Consider the following 8,731-nt stretch of genomic DNA (forward strand, 5'->3'; position numbering starts at 1 on the left):
GATTTGAGTATAGGGACAGGGAGGTCTTACTGCAGTTGTACAGGGCCGTAGTGCGGCCTCACCTGGAATATTGTGTTCAGTTTTGTTCTCCTAATCTGAGGAAGGACGTTCTTGCTATTGAGGGAGTGTAGCGAAGGTTCACCAGATTGATTCCCAGGATGGCAGGACTGACATATGAGGAGAAACTAGATTCACTGGGCCTGTATTCACTCGTGTTTAGAAGGATGAGAGGGGTTCTCATAGATATATAGAAAATTCTGACGGGACTGGACAGGTTAGATGCAGGAAGAATGTTCCCGATGTTGGGGAAGTCCAGAACTAGGGAACATAGTCCAAGGATAAGGGGTAGGCCATCTAGGACTGAGATGAGGAGAAACTTCTTCACACAGAGAGTTGTTAACCTGTGGAATTCCCTACCGCAGAGAGTTGTTGATGCCAGTTCATTTGATATATTCAAGGGGAAGTTAGATATGGCCCTTACGGCGAAAGGGATCAAGGGATATAGAGCGAAAGCAGGAAAGGGGTACTGAGGTGAATGATCAGCCATGATCCTGTTGCATGGTGGTGCAGGCTCGAAGGACTGAATGGCCTACTCCTGCACCTACTTTCTATGCCCAAAAGGTACCACAGCCTAAAAGTCACTACCAAGGCCCCCAGTTATACCTGAGTGCACAATTGATTTCTGACGACTGCTTTTGTGCGATGTTGGCAGGCTGATCAACTCTAATGTGATCCCTTTGTGAGATATTTTGGTGGGCTGATTGAGTATTAGCCTGATACAAGATTCCCAAAGGTGTTGATGGGGTTTTCAAATGGTGCCGTTAGAATGTAATCAGGTCTTGATACTGTCCATTGTGTGTTTTGCTGAATCCAGGGTTTTTCTGTATAGCCGTTTTAAGAACTATTAAAATATGTATGTATCTGGGTCCCTGGTAAGTGGGCTTTTGTTAGACTGCTAATGTCTCCCTGGGGCCTGCCTCCCAGGTGGGTTAGCAACCCTATGCAGACCCAGCATACAATTTAAAATGTCCAAACTCAATATAAAAGGCCCTAGTTTAGTCCAAAGGCACCTAATAGTGAGATATTTCTGTCCACATTTCTCCTCCAAAAGTCTAACACAGTTCCAATTTAAATTCCAGACACATGTCCATTGAGTAGGGGGTCCCAGAATGTTGTGAATCCTATAGACATTAGTGACCAGTTGGGTTATTACGACAATCCAACAGCTTTCATGGTCACTTATTTTCTGCTGATGGCCGCACAAATAGCCAGGTTCATTCAGCTCAATTTCACAACCTGCCTTTGTGTTTTTGTGGGTTCTCTCTCACCCACCCTTTTTCCTGTTTGAAACTCACTTTACAGGGTATTAAAAGGGGAGGATTTGTCGACCAGAGGCTCAAACCAAACATCACATTAAGATGTGACAGAGTCACTCGATTCATCGGGAACGGAATATCATCGGCCTTTGACCATGAAAGGGAAAAGCACTGTTCACAGCGGGGAGAAACAGTACACGTGCTCTGTGTGTGGACAAGGCTTCAGCCGATCATCCAACCTGGAGAAACACAAGTGCAGTCATACTGGGGAGAAACTGTGTAAATGTGAGGACTGTGGGAAATGTTTCAACTACCCATCCCAGTTGGAAATACATTGGCGAGTTCACACTGGGGAGAGGCCATTCAGCTGCTCAGAGTGTGGGGAGGGATTCAGTTGTTCATCCCACCTGTTGAGGCACCAGCAAGTTCACACGAGGGAGAGGCCGTTCACCTGCTCCGAGTGTGAGGAGGGATTCACTCATTCATCTACCCTGCTGAAACACCAGCGAGTTCACACTGGGGAGAGGCTGTTCATCTGCTCTGAGTGCGGGAAGGGATTCACTACATCATCCCACCTGCTGAGACACCAGCGAGTTCACACTGGGGAGAGGCTGTTCACCTGCTCTGAGTGTGGGAAGGGATTCAGTACGTTAGACCATGTGTTGAGGCACCAGAAAGTTCACAGGTGACTGCAGGGGTTGGGATCTGCTGTTAATCCTGCTGTTAATCACATCCCGAGTGAACCATGTTCATTCTGACAGTTGGGGTTTGTTTCTGCTGATGTCAATAACTCCAGTAACTGGACTGGAGTTTAATATTTGGGTTATAGACAAATAAATTCGTGTTGCTTTCAACACATTGCTGTAGATTTTTGTCTTTCCCACCTGTGTGTTTATCATCACCTGGCTGGAGCTCAGAGAGGACACACTGGGTGGAGGATCATATGGGGAGAAAACTTCAGCCTGGACACAGTCCTTCAAGGTCACACTGAGAGGGGCAAACGGCACTTTGGTCTTTCTCATTTCTCTTCACTGACAGCAAAGTCACTGCGTGGGTTAACCTTGACGTGTAAGGTGCAGATGATATCCACCCAAGGGTGTTTAAAGAGATGGGATGGGTGCTCTGCCAGCCCCTTGCCCATATCTCCAACAGCTCAGTAGAGTCATGGGTTGTTCCCTGAGATTGGAAGGTAGCATATGTCGTTCCCATTTTGCAAATTGGGCACAAGTCAGAACTCGGGAACTGAAGGCCCATCAACGTGACCTCGATCACTGGGAAGGTGCTTGAAGGGATCCTGAGAGATGCTGTTTTCCATCATGATGGGGAAAGGGAAGGGGCCATTACAGATACTGAACACGGATTCCGGGAAACATGGTCACGTCTTACAAACTATCTTCAGTTTGTAAAGAAGTTGTTAGGTTGGTGGATGGGGGAATCTGGTTGACATTGTCTACCTCAAGGTGTCAAACTCATTTTCTATGGTGGGCCCGATCCTATATCCTGGCACTTGGCATGGGACACATTCAGAAAAAGCTATTAAAAGAGGAATAAATGAAGATAAACTACATCGGAATTTACATTTAGATTTTATTTACTGCCGCTGCTCCCGATCCCTGGCACATCTTAGCTTGAGCATTCATGAACGAACCCTGCTCAAACCATAACCATGAGGATATCGGTGCATGGTTCTGCCTGTGACCACAGGGCTGTGTCACTGCCACACACAGATACTGTTTCCTTGTTTCACATCTCCATACAAACACCATCACTTCACACATCCTCGTTCTACACAATTGCAGCAGACATGAGCAAGGACATGAGGCTTATTAAAAGACACATTTCATTACAGCAAAGGTTACACTGGGAGAAATGTTCAGTTATTTTCCATTACAGGCACAATGCCGGACAAACCAGCAGCACACTGGCACCTGAACAGAGTCTCATCGGCCTACAGGCTTTTCTTAAATAGATTTTCTGCCTGGATATAAACTTAAACCAGCTTTGCAGGCGTGATGCTCTATTCACACATTGAAGGTGAGAGAGGTGCTGTGGGGAACACACTAAGTCCTGTAGCTGAAAGTGATTAACAGACTGGGTTTTGTGTTTAGTGATCCCGGGCGTGTTACCAATACCAGCAAAGATGAAGCCCATGGAATAAAAGGGACAGTGGATACTGTCTCACTGTGAGCGAGTTAGAATGAGAAGCTTTAACAACAGCCGATGTTTCACAAAGGGAGACCTCACCAGACCAAAGGACATTGGTGGCGTTTAATGGGCTGTTTGTGTCACTGGGCTACAGGAGGCTATTTGTGACAGAAGGAAAGCTGGTCACAGCAAACAAACAGTTTACCGGCCTGTCCAGGGCCCACTCTGACCCCCACCTTCTCTCTCTCACTATTGATGGACACTGCTGCAGTAATTGCTCCTCTGACCTTTCCTCTCTTGTCCCTCCTACATCCCTAATACACGGCCCGACACAATCTCCCTCCCCCGACATCCTCACTGTGCTGGAATCCACACCAGTCTCCCCATCTGCTCCTTGTTCTCTCCCTGGATCCTGAAACTACAGAACTCGCTGATCCCTCCTGAAGTCTCCAGGCTCTAAAACTGAAGCTTGATGCCCCTCAGTCCCCACTCCGTCCCCACTCCTTGATTTACCTCCCCTTCTCTCCTCCTCTTTCCCCCTTGGTTGTCATCCACAATCTGGGCCTTGGGCCTTGGGCCTTCCCCGGGGACTCAGTATGAACAGGGGGATGTGTATTGAGACAGGATGTCCCAGCTCTCCACCTTTAAAGGGACAAGGAGAGGACCAGCTGGGCTGAATTGCCCTGCTTTATGACATCACTGCAGTGCCTAGCAACCACCCTCCCTGAGCCTTGCTCATTATGGGCTGGGTTGAGCTCAGTGCTGTTACAGGAAGGGAAACAGGAGCAGGATTCGAGTCGTGTGGAGCCCAGGATTAATGGGGAGAGGTACAGGATCAATTTATACCTTATTGAGTGAGAAATGTCAGTGTCCCGGACACTCCCTGTCCCTCAGTATCTGTGTCGGGGAGCGACCGATGGGTTCACTCTGTATCTAACTCGTGCTGTGCCTGACTGGAGAGTGTTTGATGCTGGCATGAGCTGCTCAGCTCGATGAGCACAACATTTATCCCAAAGATGATCAGATAAACCCATCAGCTTCTCCCCTGGACACAGGTCCTGAAGGACAGGGAGTGTCTCTATTAATTTGGCTGGTGTCCTTTATCAAATTTAAACATCTCACATCTTTTTAAAAATTTGTTCATGGGATGTGGGTGTCGCCTCTCACCTCTCATTCTTCTAAACACTGGAGAATATAGGCCTAGTCTACTCAATCTCTCATAGGACAATCCCCCCATCCCAGGAATCAGTCTGATGAACCTTCATTGCACTCCGTCTATAGCAAGTTTATCTTTCCTTAAAAGCACCTGAAGGTAACAATGATGTAATTTACTGTGTTCTGTAAGCATGTGCTATTTTGTTTTATTTTATCTGTTCTGTATTGTGTTTAGTTAATAAAATATTGGTCCGAATTAAATTGGAGTTATTGAAATTAACTAAGTTATGTTTTATTCAAGGTTAATGATGATAGCTTTACGAATGATTTTTGCTGTTTTAACGGATTTTTAATTCCGAAGGAAGTTTTGAAGTTCCAAACTTAAAAAAAGAACCAAGTGTTGATTTAAAACAAACTTCTGTTTGTTCACTTGAGTAGTAACAAATTCAGTCTTCTGTTTATAATCAATTTACAAGTGGAGTATAGTCACAGATGGAGCACGTGTAACCAGGCACGGGTATCTCCACGCTAACGAACAAAGGAAAAAGCTTACATTTATAGACTGTTTTCTTATCAAACTGGAGCCGGCATTGCCTAATATGGTAGTCTCTGGCTACTGCATAGTCCAGAGACACAAGTTTACATCAGCAACACATTTAGAAGCATTGCGGCCTGGCCACGGTGATCATAAACCACTAGTTCTGGACTTATCTTATCCAAACAATACTTCTAATCCATTTTATTATGAATATCGAAGCCTGGTTGATCGCAAAACACCAGCTGTTGCTCTTCTGTCTCTCTCTCTCCCTAATAATACGAACCACATTTTTCCCTCTATCGAATGAATGAAACATAAACCCCTTTCAGAAGCTGAATTAACCAGGGTCCACATGTCAACCTGTCCTACAGGTTTTTTTATGGGTTACATTACCTGTTGATAAAGTGTTTTATATCTTTCTTTGTCTTTACTAATCCTGGTTTCCTCTCAGCGTCCTTCCCTTTTCTTATATTTTCAATGTCCCTTATTGACTTCCTTACAGCATAATGCAAAGACCAGAATCCCTGAAGCTATTATCCGTGCTATCACCAATCCCAGCTGGAACAATCTAACTAGATGCTACTTTCCACCATTCCTGATTCTCATGTCTCGGGATTGCCTGATCTGTCTCTCTCTTCCTCTATATGATTTGCACTGTGTGTTTCTGGGATGTCCTAATTCGCTAAATTATGAGCTTTAAAGCCAGAAACAGGGAGAATATAATGTCCTATATGTGGAATGACTCGAATGGCTTCATCCTCCAGAGGCAGTCTCATCTGCAGATAAGTTGCGTTATGATGATGTACCAGAACCAACGTTTAGCACCGATAAATGTGTTCCTCGGTGGAATCAAGCTAAAGTGATGTTCTAGTATGGGGCATCGGGTTAAACCCACAGTCATATACGTGAAAGTAGTAGTCACACAATACTGTCCTTTCCCTTTATACACTGTATTAGTTTGGCCTTCACCCCATTTACTATTTCAATCTGGCATTCTGGAGATTCTTTGTCGAGGGTGAACCCACAAGCTGGAACATCTACAAACCCATGTTGTCCCTTTCAGAGTACAACAGTACATATCTGGTGCTATCCAAGTTCCTCCCTTCTTAATCAGATATCTTGGATATTCCTCATACTGTTTATGGATCGGACCTAACTCAGTCTTCCACCCTTGCAAACGATTCTACCCTATACACCGGCCAAGGTTTCGTTTCATTTCCACTTTTCTTTAGCAAAGGCAAGATCAATCCCACTGGTCTAATATCTTCACTTCTTTCTTCTTCCCTCGGGGCCAAAATCCCCATTCCTATTGGCTGCATCACATCAAAGCCTATGACTTGGTTCCCCTAAACCATTTTCTCAGTTGTTCTTCATGAATAAACAAAGGGATTTGATTACTCTCTCTCTTGTCCAGTCCCTTCTGTACCACATTCATCATAAATGTCACAGAGGCTACACACAATACCACCAGTAAGACACATCGTGTTCCCATTCACTTTCTATATCTATTCTGTTTACTCCTGCTAACCTTGCTGTGGCTCCTATTCTGAGCTATCCTGTCAGCTCTCACTTTCCTTGTGATTTAAACTGATTCTCCTTGTGTTCTCCATCTTCCTCATTGCTTGGTTCTTGTTTTCTATTCTTTACTAACACATTCTTTACTAATTCACTTCCCATTTTGTCTATTAATTGTGAATATCTCCCTTCACAAAATCTAGTTGATAGATTCAAGCTCATGTTTAAAACTTTTGATTTCAATGAACAATTTAAAAACACACATTGTCATATAATACATTTCCTAATTCAGTTACTTCTAGTCCATTAAATGTGGGTTCTTTTACTGGATGGGACAGGTCGAGTTCTCTTTGTGAGGTGGGATGTCATTTTATTTAAGTCCCACATATGATGATCACGATCAGCGTTTGTACTTGGCAAACCAATAGTTAACATTACTGATCAACATACAATATTTCTTACTTTAAAATAACCTGTCGTCATTACCTTTTAAGTTTGTATTGAAGTATTTTATAATGGTCTTGAATTACTTATTGTCCTGGAGTGATACTAACTCTTTAAGTGAACACTATTAATTTAGTGTTTGGGGTCAGGATGTGTCCTAACCCACCTGGTTCAGGGGAGTCTTCCTGGTCTCCCAATCTTCCCAAGAAGCACGCTTTAGGGTTCTTTCTCTATTACCTCTAAAATTATGCTTTTGAGGGTCTATACCTCGGTTTATCACGGATTCCAAAACTCACTCTTTTGAGGTCCTCTGTTTCCTACTGGAGATCGCCTTTCACTTGGATCCATGTTTTTTTTATGGAGCTTGTAAGGTCTGGCCTCCTTATCTCCCACCTTCAGTTTGTAGCTGATCTGTACACAGCCATGGCACCTTGTCCAGACAGAGACAGGCTGACTTTTTTTGTTTTTAGCCTCTCTACAAGCTTTCTTTGTTCAGTACTTAGTGGAGGCCTTGAAACTGATGACCATTCCAGCTGTAAGGAAATCCTAATTTGATCAGCATTCTCGCTCCTGTTAATTCTAATGCCTCTGACAGGTAGCAGTGTGTTTAACTCTATCCGGATTATTTCAAAGTCGGTTTCTCTATGGAGAATGTGTCACGGCCTTGATGGTTTAAAAAAGTTCACTCACTCTCCTGAGCCACATTAGCCATTTCATGTTGTGCTGTTGTCGATAACTGAGCATGCCTGAGACCCGTTCACACACACACGCAGCGGTATCCCAGTATCATGCCACATGTGACATCTGATCCAAGCCATTTGAGGTGATCTTATCAAAAGATCGTGGGGTGTCTGAAGATCTTTGCTCATCTCCCTCTGCACGGTCCCGATGTCTGGGGTAGTGGCCAGGCGATCAAATTCAGTTTTCTTATTGTTCAGTGTAGGCAATGACACAAACATCTCAGAGAAATCTTAGCAATTTCCTACATTTCCCTGACTTTAACAAGAATTTACATTAACACCAGATTGTACCCAGGTGATTTATGACAATTCACCCAGGAACAATGAGTGAACAAACATTTCTATTTGGAGGTGTAACTTTCCTGTTTTCTTCTTATATCCTCACTCATTTCCTCTCATTACATTTTATACAGTGTTCACCATTTCATTCATGAGCCCGGAGGAACTTTACTGTCGAATACAATATTATCATACTGTCTTTAAACATCGATCAAACATTCCCACTTGGTCCAAGTTTTGACCCAGTTTCTTTGTTTAATTTTATTTAACCGAACCTCTTCTTGGACCTTTTATTCTACAAAATATGCCAGAGATCAATTCAGTCTACAAGAGGAAGGATGTTAGTTACCTTTAGCATAACAGTCTCCCCCAAAAACTTATTTCTGAATACATAGTTTGGACAGAACCCCAGATACGGGACTTTTTCAAAAATAAAACTTAATTATCTCAATTTTGAGCTAAATTTTCCTTCCCATGTGTTTAACCAGCGACGCTTAGCAATATATATATATATATATAAAATCAGTTTTAATTTCACAAACAAATTATGCCCAGACTTTGTCATTTTACATAGAAGACAAAAGTAACAATCGTGTTTG

Source organism: Pristiophorus japonicus, chromosome 23 (assembly GCF_044704955.1).
Source record: "Pristiophorus japonicus isolate sPriJap1 chromosome 23, sPriJap1.hap1, whole genome shotgun sequence".
NCBI lineage: Eukaryota > Metazoa > Chordata > Chondrichthyes > Pristiophoridae > Pristiophorus > Pristiophorus japonicus.